Source organism: Macadamia integrifolia, chromosome 2 (assembly GCF_013358625.1).
Source record: "Macadamia integrifolia cultivar HAES 741 chromosome 2, SCU_Mint_v3, whole genome shotgun sequence".
Classification (NCBI taxonomy): domain Eukaryota; kingdom Viridiplantae; phylum Streptophyta; class Magnoliopsida; order Proteales; family Proteaceae; genus Macadamia; species Macadamia integrifolia.
This window is the reverse complement of record NC_056558.1, coordinates 6997032-7007756: the sequence shown is the minus strand read 5'-3', so window position 1 is coordinate 7007756 and position 10725 is coordinate 6997032.

Sequence of the window (10725 nt, the reverse complement as noted above, 5' to 3'; positions counted from 1 at the left end):
GACTTGCATCATCCGAAGGAGGAAGAGTGGAGGAGGAAGATGATGATGTTGTAGGGTCTGCGGCTTGCGGATTAAAGCCGATAACTGTGAGGATGCGCTCTTGGATCTGCTCTTCAGATAAGTAAGGAAGGCGACACCGAGCAACTTGAAAGAAATTGTAAAAAGGCGTCTGAGTCATCGTTGAAGGTGCAAGGGGCAGATCAGCACCGATGCCTTGTTTAGGCACAAATCGGGATCCAGTTATTGGTGAAATGTCAAATTTATCCCACCATTTAACAGACAGATGTCGCTCCAAATAAGGAACATAATTCTATTCTTCAAATTCATCAGTAGTCATTTGATACCGCCATTGAAGGATCCAAGGTACTGCGTATAGGATAAAAATTTGAACGAAGAGAGCCTAAGAGTCCCGAGGTTGATTGAATTCTTTAAATTTAGTAACTGACTGCTGAAGAGGGAGTGGAAGGAACTCTGTTGGAGGTGGTCCCCAAGTGTAGAACCATTGAAGGGTTTCTGGTTCTAGTCAAATATGAGCTTTCATTTTTTCAGTTCGAATTGTGGTAATATCACTCACAAGTCTTCAAGGGTGCCACAATAACACAATTCTAGTATGCTTTAAAGAGTATATTACACCTTAAAAGGAGATGAAATTTTTCAGGCTTCAAATTAAGTACCAGTTTCGCTGGCTAAGGTTTCGTCCCTCAACCACAAGAAATGTCAGTTATGAGAAATCACTATCGAACATATTAAAAAAAAAAAAAAAAAACCCTTGTCAAAATTGTAAACAGTGTATTTAACCTCTAGAAAATACTCAGGTACCCCCTTATGAAGAATGTAAGCTCCATTACTACTTAGTTTTACTATTAGTCCGAGAAAATCCACCATAGAGTGTAATGATCAAATCTCTGCATTCTTTTTTTTTTTTTTAAACGGGTGGCCTAACTACTCATGTAATACCCCGCTTCTTAAGCCCGGTCCGATTTCGCGGTTGAACTGGTTTGACCATGCAGGAACCGAGCCAGAGGAAATTAGAGCAGGTTCCTTATGGGCTATGATGGCACGGGTGACCTTAAACACCGGCTGGCCCGACAAGTCCGAGCCAGTGCCAGAAGAGACGGGAGTGCCCAAACCGTGTACGTGCACCTACCATAAGGCTATGTACGGATAAAACAGGTATTATATCCGTATTTTAAGGTATATACGTATGCTACATCGTATGCTTGGGGTGGGGTTCGCGCCGAGGTCCGAACCCGGTCAAAATCCCAAGTTTTGGCTCTCAGGTGGGTAGGACAGGTGGGTACACCCACCCACCTGAGTGACCCATCCAATACTATTCACTTAATTAGGAATAGTATATAAGGCTTTATGATTTCTTTTCTTTCCATTTATTACCCTCGTACGTTTGGTGAGAAAAGTAAAGAGGAGAGAGAAAAGAAAGGGAAGAAGAAAGGAAGAGGAAGAAAGGAAGGATTTCAGTGGCGCCGAAGCTAGATCTTGCCATTCCGGTGCCGGGAGAGTAATCTCCAACTCTAGATCTACGGTTGGAGGTAAGAAAAGTTGGGTTTTATGAACATTCACCATACCCGAGCTTTAAACCCTTGATTCGAGTATGATTTCTTGAGATCTTGTAAATACCCTTTGAAATGATGAATCTAAGGTTTAATAGATGATTTATGTGTTGATCTTGAAGGATTTGAAGAGATATTGACAAGGTAGAAGAAGCATTGTGAGTTGGAAGTGATTTGAAGGGTTTGAAGTCATTTTTGGGCAAAGAAGGTAAGATGGTTTCCCTCACTTGAATCTAACCTAGATCTAGGTTAGAACCATCTTATAGAACCTTGAGGGTGTGAAGAATGGGTGGGGAAAAGCCCCATTTGATTCTCCAAAGAATGGAGAAAATGGGAAAGAAACAGTGTCTTTCCCGCCAAAACCGGTGGGTACAACCGGCGGGTACCTACCCGCCTGTGGGTACCACCTGAGAAGGCAGGGGGGCCTTCAGGCCTAACTGGCGGGTACAACCGGCGGGTACAACCGGTGGGTAGGTACCCGCCGGTCTTAGCAAAAGGGTCCCTGGCCGAACCAGCGGGTACAACCGGTGGGTAGACAGCCCACCTGTCTGACCCACCCGTGTGGCCCCGAAGGAGATCCTTATGTCCGATCGAACCCAAATCGGACGTGTGACCTTATTTTGACGATCTAAACATGATTTTGACATCGGATTTCATTAATTTCGATTCTAAAATGGTGAAGTACTAACCCCGCTCAATTATGCTAGGTTCACCAAATCCTACCCGATTCACTCCCGATCTCACCCGTACCGAACGGGAATCCTTGTACGCTACAGGTAAGTGGAGAGAGGACGTTTGGCCTTGTTTCAAGGCATTTGCTTGGCATTCATATAACTATATCTAATCTAGTCATGTCATCATGAATATGCTATATAGATTAGTCATTCCACACATTGATGTGCATATATGCTTTGTTTACTTTTCAATTGCCAATTGAATGAGATGTTTATATGATTGAATGTGGACATCATGGTGCATAATGCATTGATAGACTAGATGCCGTGGTCGGCTTGGAAACGAACGCATTGGTGGCCCGTGGAATGGGACACGGAGGCACTATGCAGTCGTACTATTGTCATATAGGAGCATGCGGTATTAGGATTCTCACCATCCCGTGCTACGACCCTTCCCAACAGGGGTTAAGGTGTTGGGTTGCCATTTGGGGGGAAGCAGGGGTCGCGGTTGTCGGACACTGTGGCGGTTAGGCATTACGCCCGACGAGTCATGTAGGACAGTCGGCAACCCCGGTGGTACATTCAAGAGGGCCAATCGTACTGCTTTTAAATTGCTGGAGTCAGCACTTTTATTTTCAGTCATTTACATTTCTGTTGAGAGCCGGTGGACGGCATTGTCTTTACTTTTCCGAGTACTCACGGTGGGCCTTCTCCGACAGCCCTATGGGCGTATCGCGGGAGGGAGTTCGCCGCTCGTACCCGGAGTATACGCGCACTGTGGTTGTAGTAGCACTAAAACCAAAGACTTAGTAATGTTGCTTAGGTGGATGTGAATTAAAATGTATAGCATGGCATGTAGTGCATATGATGTGTTGTGATGTGTGGACTGTTGTGTGTGGTCCACCTTTCTACTTACTGGGCTAATGAGCTCATTCCACGTGTACACCCCCTTTTTAGATGATTTTGCAGGTCATACATCTGAGGAGCATGGGGTGGGTCCCACAGTCGAGTTTCCTGAAGAGGACTGGTGGACCCCTGAGGAGTTTGAGCACGGTGTAGACTGCTCGTGTGAGAGCTGTGCTGCGGGACAGCAGTTCTGAGGCCGAGCTGAGCTCCACCTTGGAGGCCGTGCTGAGCTCCACTTCTGAGGCCGAGCTGAGCTCTTCTATGTGATGCCGAGCTGGGCACAACCCTTGATGCCGAGCTGAGCTCCAGCCTTGATACCGAGCCGAGCTGTGTACTCTGATGATTTTGATGATTTCCTGTATATACTTGATATTTGAATTTTATTCTTTTTGTGTATATATCATGCCTTCGGGCCCAAATGTATATAATTATTGTATCACCATTCGGGTATCAAGTATATGGGATTTATTCACAGGTAAAACTTAGTCTTCCGCTGATCTGATGAACTTATGTTAGTGTGTGTATGCTGTGGTGGAATACAGTATCTGATGATCCTGGCAGGTTTGGGTTAACCGGTGTTAACTCGGTCACCGCTCCGGTTCAGTGTGAACGGGGTGTGACAAACGGTGGTATCAGAGCGTGATGCTCTGCTCCACTCACAGCATACCATTAGAATCCCGTAGACTCTATAATAGGAAAATGGGGTTGGGCTAATATAAAAGCTTTAAAGATTAAAAGCTAAAGAAAGAAAGTATAAAAAGGGATTGCATTATATATTGCATTCATGGCATGCGTGAGTATAGATAAAAAGGGGATTAGGTTGGTGATGTAACCTATAGAGTACTATTTCGACGAAATTTCGACAGCATAACAGCGTAAAATGGGATTTCCAAAAATTGTACACAAATACCTGATAAAAAACAGATAATAAATATAACAAAGATCACAGATGGCACAATACATCACAACAAAATCACACAAGCACTCCATATATGAAATCACCACAAAAATCCACTATCCAAAGATATATTATTCCATAAATGAAACCATTTACAATACATATACAAGGAATGAGAATAAATAAATATACAATGTCTACAAAAAAAAGGAGAAAACGGGTAAACAGCTAGTGTGGGCGAGCCAAGCCCTCACTGGTCGTCGTCATCGTCGTCGATGATCACCACGTTCGCCGGTGGCCTGGAGTTGACGTCGAAGCAGTGATCGTAATAATCGAACCTCGCGTTCACCAGCCGTACCTCCCTCCGAAGCCGGCCATAGTCTGCTGAGATAGCGTTGGCCCTGGTGTCCAAGTCCTGACCCAGCCTAAGGAAGGAATCCTCCAAGGTGGTCTGCCTCTCCATAAGGCGTTCCTCCCTGGAGACAATCTCGCCCAGCCGCCTCAGTATCTGAACCTGGCCATCCTACAAGGCCCGCATGGAGGACGTCATGCCCTCAAAGTCGTAGGCACCACTCCCAGGTGGTGGGGCTGTAGCTCTAGAAGAACTAGGACCAGGACCTCTCGACTCCTGAGGCGCCTCCTCAGGGATGCTGCCACCCATCAGATCCTCCTCCTCGTCCTGAGGAACGTAGTCCTCATCCTCCTCACTGGACTCCTCCTCCATGAGGACATCCTCCATAGGGGCAGCCCTCCTACCCCTACCTCTCTGAGCTCCTGATCTAGGAGGTGAATCCATGAGGGTCTAAAGACCCATCTTCAGGAGGTTTCTCCGGACGAACCTCAGGGTAGAAGGATGTCTCAGACTCCGGGTGACTGCTGCTGCCGCAGATGGTCTCGTAGATGAAGTCCAGTGTCTCCAGGCTCATGAACGGTCCCTGAGGCCTACCCCTGGGGGGACTGTAGTATCGGTGTCCCACCGCCGATATACCCAAGATACTGGCCAAGGTGCCTACCGTCAGCTGGATATCCACTCCCTTCACCAAGCTGCTGATGGTGAACTCTCCGTACGGATACGACACCTCTAGGTTACAATAGAACCGACGGACGAGCTGCTCGTAGCATGGTCGGTCCACATGAAGAATAGAGTCCCAGCCCAATGCTGAGAACCTCTCCTGAAGCCTAGCCTTGTGGAAGTCCTCGACTACCACGGTCTTCTCCATCAACACTGACCCCTTCAGGAAGTTGGGCCAGTTGGTTGCGGCCTCTGCACTGAGGAAGTGCTCCTCATCATAGTCTGAAGGGTCAGACTGGGCAGGTGCGGGTCTCCCTGTGCAAGGAGCTGAAGAGCTGGTCTCCGCACTCTTCCGCTTAGAAGCGGTTGTCTTACGTTGAGCGCCAGAGGAAGATGGTCCCTTGCCGGTGCGTGACATCCTGGCAATAAGGAAAGAAAGTAGGGTTAGTACAGAAAGGAAAAGACAGCAACATTAAAAAGGGGAAATCCAAAACCTAATTCATGCAAAACGGGAACGGCAACAATCTAGGAACGATAGGAAACCTATGACATGAAGTACGGTAGTTTATGACGCATAGAAATATGTCAAAACAGTAGAATGACAGCAAAAGCAAAGAGCATAAGTAAGACGAGGGAATTCAAGTCCAATGTGCAAATTCGAACATAATGGAGAATAGCTTGAAACCCTAGGTCTAGAGCAAAATGCCGTAGTAACGGGATCATGAAAGTGCAAGAACATACCCAAATAGGCTATGGAATTCCAAGAATGCAAGTATGGGATGAAGAACCAAGGAAACCAATACAAAAGGGGGGTTTTCATAAAATTACATGGGGATTCCAAGCAATATGGAGGATTCATGAAATCTAAAGTATATCTAGCGTAAATCAAATGGAATGCATCACAAAGGAGTCATCAATTAGAGAAAAAGAGTGAGGATTGAAGAAATCCCCAAATTTGGAAACCTAGGGCACAAATTGGGGTTTTCTCCAAATGAAGAGATAAAATTCCTATAAACTACAAATGACCACAGTAGAAGCATCACAAACACATGGTAATACTATTCTATGGTGAAAAATATGGAAAGGAAGCCTAGAAAGTAAACCTTATTCATGCATTCTATACAAATGGAAATTCTAAAAAAGGAAGAAGGAGGAACTTAGTTGAATGAGGGTGAGTTGACTCTTCTCTAAAGCGCCGAGTGGGTGAGTAGACTCGCGAGTAGAAGCGCCGAGGAGACCTCCAAGATCGCCCAAGTAAGAAAGGAAGAAAGAGAAAGGAGATGGGGAAAGAGACAAGACAGAACAGGGTCTGTAGGGCCCTGTTCGTGTTTTAACACGGGCAAGACCGGCGGGTATAACCGGCGGGCCCCTACCCGCCGGTGCCACCTGCCGGTGTAAGGCAGTAAGACCGGCGGGTATGACCGGCGGGCCCCTACCCGCCGGTGCAGCCCACCGGTTATGACAGTTGGGAAATTTTGAAAATTTTCCTTCTTTTCTTTTTCCCTTCTCCCCTCCCAGCATGATTACATTGATTGTCACTGTGGATATTATTCCTATGATTAATATGCTATGGTCAAGTGGGACCATTAGCATGTCTGTTGTGGACTTTGCCTGTACCTTGGAATTGAGCTGCGATTATTTACAGGCTATCATACACTACAACACCTCATGTAATGGCATATGATTGTGTGCCGAAATCAATTCTATGGTGTTTAACCAATATGGTGTGTGATGTGTTCCAGGTACAGGGATACGATGGTACGTACTAGATCCGGTAGTAATGCCCGAGGTACCTCGCGGGGTCCTCGTCGGGTCGGTCGACCACAAAATCCCAGGGGGTCCCGTTCTGTGGGGCATACCTCACCTCCACTACCTCCAGAGACCCTTGGTCAGGGTGGGGCACATGGGAACCCACCTATGACTACACTTTCGGACCCTCCACCGGTCATTACACCGGGAGATGTTGCTACAATAATTCAGCAGTCCCAACAAGCTTTCCAGCAACAAATGCTTCAGTAACAACAAGCATTTATGACTGCCATCCAGCAACAGTTGGATTTTTCTCAACCGGGTCAACCGCCCCGAGTACTCACTCCGCAGGACCCACCTGTAGGGTCGGGAACGGGACCACAAGTGGTGGGTACACCTCCAATCCCACCATTCGGTGTTCCTCAGCATGGGATGCCTCCTCCATACTCCTACTATCCTGTCTATGCTCCTAACTTCCCGGCGACGAGTAATACGTCAAGGGTAGTGGAGTCCTTCAAGAGGAACTTACCACCGGTATTCTCTAAGGTGGGGAGTGATCCTCTGGAACCGGATCAATGGATCCAAGAATTAGAGAAGATATTTGAGGTGCTTGAGTGCACGGATGCCCAGAAACTTATTTGTGCTGGGTTGCAACTCAAGAAAGAGGCAAATTCTTGGTGGCAAGCCTCTAAACCTATATTGATGGCTGCTCATCCAGAACCTACTTGGGAGCAGTTCAAGGAGTTGTTCTTCGATAACCATTATCCGCGCAGTTTCAGAGACCGAAAGGAGACTGAGTTCATGGCCTTAACTCAAGGAGGTAAGACTGTCCTTGAGTACCAACAACAATTCGAGAGTTTGTTCCATTTTGCCCCAAGGCATATGAGAACAGCTGAAGAGAAGGCAGCAAGGTTCCTAAAAGGCCTAAAAGCATCTATTGGGTCTGTGCTTGAAGTCTTGGATTTGACCGAATATGGCCAGATTGTACAGAAGCCCTATAGGCCATCTGGCTACCCTCCTAGGCCAGTTGGTGGTTCGGGTTCTACCTCTTTTCACTCGAACACTAGTGTGGCACCTACGGCTCCAAGGCCACCTCGACCTCCATCTGCAGCGGGTCAAGTGCAGAGGGGCCCCGCTCCGGTTCCGACATCTCAGATTCGTTGCTTCAATTGCCATTCATATGGGCATTATGCGAAAGACTGTCGGGCCAGACCAGCCTTGCCCTCCAGTCAGCCCTCTGCGTACCGACCTCCCTTACCTCGAGGCAGTCAACCGCAGGGAAGGATGTATGCCCTATCAGCCGAGGAAGCTGAGGCTAGCACAGAAGTTGTAGCAGGTACATTTTAAATTAAGAAGTTCATTATGATTAATATTGATGACCTGCTGAAACTATATACATTGTTATACTAGGTATCCTACCCATATCGGGCATACCAGCCTATGTTTTATTTGATTCAGGAGCTACTCATTCATTCGCATCTAAGAGATTTGTAGGGAAACTTGGGATGTCACCCAGGATCCTAGACTATGGAATGATTGTTAGTATGCCTACTGGTAAAATTGCACAGTTGAAGGAAGTGTATGGGTCGTGCCCAGTGGAGATTAGTGGGAAGAACTTTGATGCACAACTCATTAAATTCAATATGCAGAACTTTGATGTTATATTGGGTATGGATTGGTTGTCGGCTCATCGAGCTAATGTGATCTGTGTGGAAAGGCTGATTAAGGTAACAGATGACGAAGGGAAGGAGTGGGTATACCGAGCAGATACCATGAAAAGGGTGAGGAAGGTCCTTGTCTCCGCTCTCCAAGCGGTGAAGTTGCTAGAAAGTGGATGTCAGGGTTTCATAGCCTCGGTACTCGATGTTGATGCAAAAGTTACACCTCTAGAAGAAGTAAAGGTGGTTAAAGAGTTTCCCGATGTTTTCCCAGATGATCTGATGCATTTACCACCTGATAGGGAGTTGGAGTTTGCCATAGACTTGACTCCTGGAGCAGCTCCAGTATCTAAGGCTCCATACAGGATGGCACCAGCTGAATTGAAGGAGTTGCAGATGCAGTTGCAGGAACTATTGAAAAAGGGGTTTATTCGCCCAAGTGTTTCACCTTGGGGTGCCCCGGTGTTGTTTGTCAAGAAAAAGGATGGTAGTTTGCGTATGTGCATAGATTACCGGGAGTTGAATAAGCTAACTATTAAGAACCGGTATCCATTGCCACGCATTGATGATTTATTTGATCAGTTGCAAGGAGCCAGGGTATTTTCAAAGATAGACCTTCGGTCCGGCTATTATCAGCTCAAGATAAAGAGCAGTGATATACCCAAAACAACATTTAGGACTCGATACGGCCATTATGAGTTCCTAGTGTTGTCCTTCGGGTTAACCAATGCACCGGCAGCATTTATGGATCTGATGAATCGAGTATTTCAGGATGTGCTCGACAAATGGGTAATTATTTTTATTGACGATATCTTGATCTACTCCAAGACCGAGGAGGAGCACACTCAACACTTGAGAATGGTGTTACAGAGGTTGAGAGATCAACAATTGTTTGCCAAGTACAGCAAGTGTGAATTCTGGCTTGAACAAGTTGGATTCCTGGGGCACGTAGTGTCTAAAGCTGGAATCGAAGTAGATCCTGCTAAGGTGAAAGCAGTAGTGGAATGGGAAACCCCCAAGAATGTTACTGAAATTAGAAGCTTCTTGGGTTTGGCTGGATACTACCGGCGTTTCATCGAGAATTTTGCTCGGATCTCAGCACCAATGACCAAGTTGACTAAAAAGGGTGTGAAATTCGACTGGGCAGAGGAATGTGAGAAGAGCTTCCAAGAATTGAAAGAGAAGTTGGTGACTGCCCCTGTGCTGACTATTCCTGAAGGCACAGGTGGAATGACAGTTTATACCGATGCTTCCAAAGTTGGTTTGGGTTGTGTTCTCATGCAACGCGGGAAGGTAATAGCATATGCATCCCGACAACTAAAGGAGTATGAGAAGAATTACCCCACTCATGACTTGGAACTAGCTGCAGTCATTTTTGCCCTTAAGATCTGGCGACATTATTTGTATGGGGAGAAGTGTGAGATATACAGTGACCACAAGAGCCTGAAATACTTCTTCACCCAGAAGGATTTGAATATGAGACAGAGAAGATGGCTTGAACTCATGAAGGATTATGACTGCGATATTCAGTATCATCCCGGCAAGGCGAATGTAGTGGCAGATGCATTGAGTCGGAAGACACAGACTGTGTCGCTCTCATACTTAGCAGTCAGCTCACCACTTGTGCAAAAGGCGATGCTAATGGATGAAACCTCTTGTATGAAGGGGCAACCTTAGAGCTTGAACCTCAACCAGAAAACCTTAAATGGTTGACGGTATCCTTGTCGGCTCTACAGGTGCATCCGGCAATTAGGCAAGAGGTGATAATGAAGCAACCTTTAGATCCTGAATTGCAGCGGATCAGAGTTAAGGTTCAAGACCAAACAATGAATGACCCAGATTTTACCTTAGCCAGTGATGGGGCATTGATGTTTCGAGACAGATTGTGTGTACCCGATGATTTGGATATACAAGATAAGATAGTGAGAGAAGCACATAGCTCCGAGTACTCACTCCACCCAGGAAGTACCAAAATGTACAACGACCTCAAACAAAGTTACTGGTGGCCAAACATGAAAGTCACCATAGCTTTATATGTGGCGACTTGTCTTACCTGCCAGAAAGTGAAAGCTGAGAGGCATCGACCTTATGGTACCCTTCAGCCACTCCCAGTACCAGAATGGAAGTGGGAAAAGATTACAATGGACTTCGTCACCGGACTACTAAGTACACCTAAGGGAATGGATGCGATATGGGTGATTGTGGATCGGCTTACCAAGACTGCTCATTTCATTCCTATCAAGACCAAGTTCTCCATGAA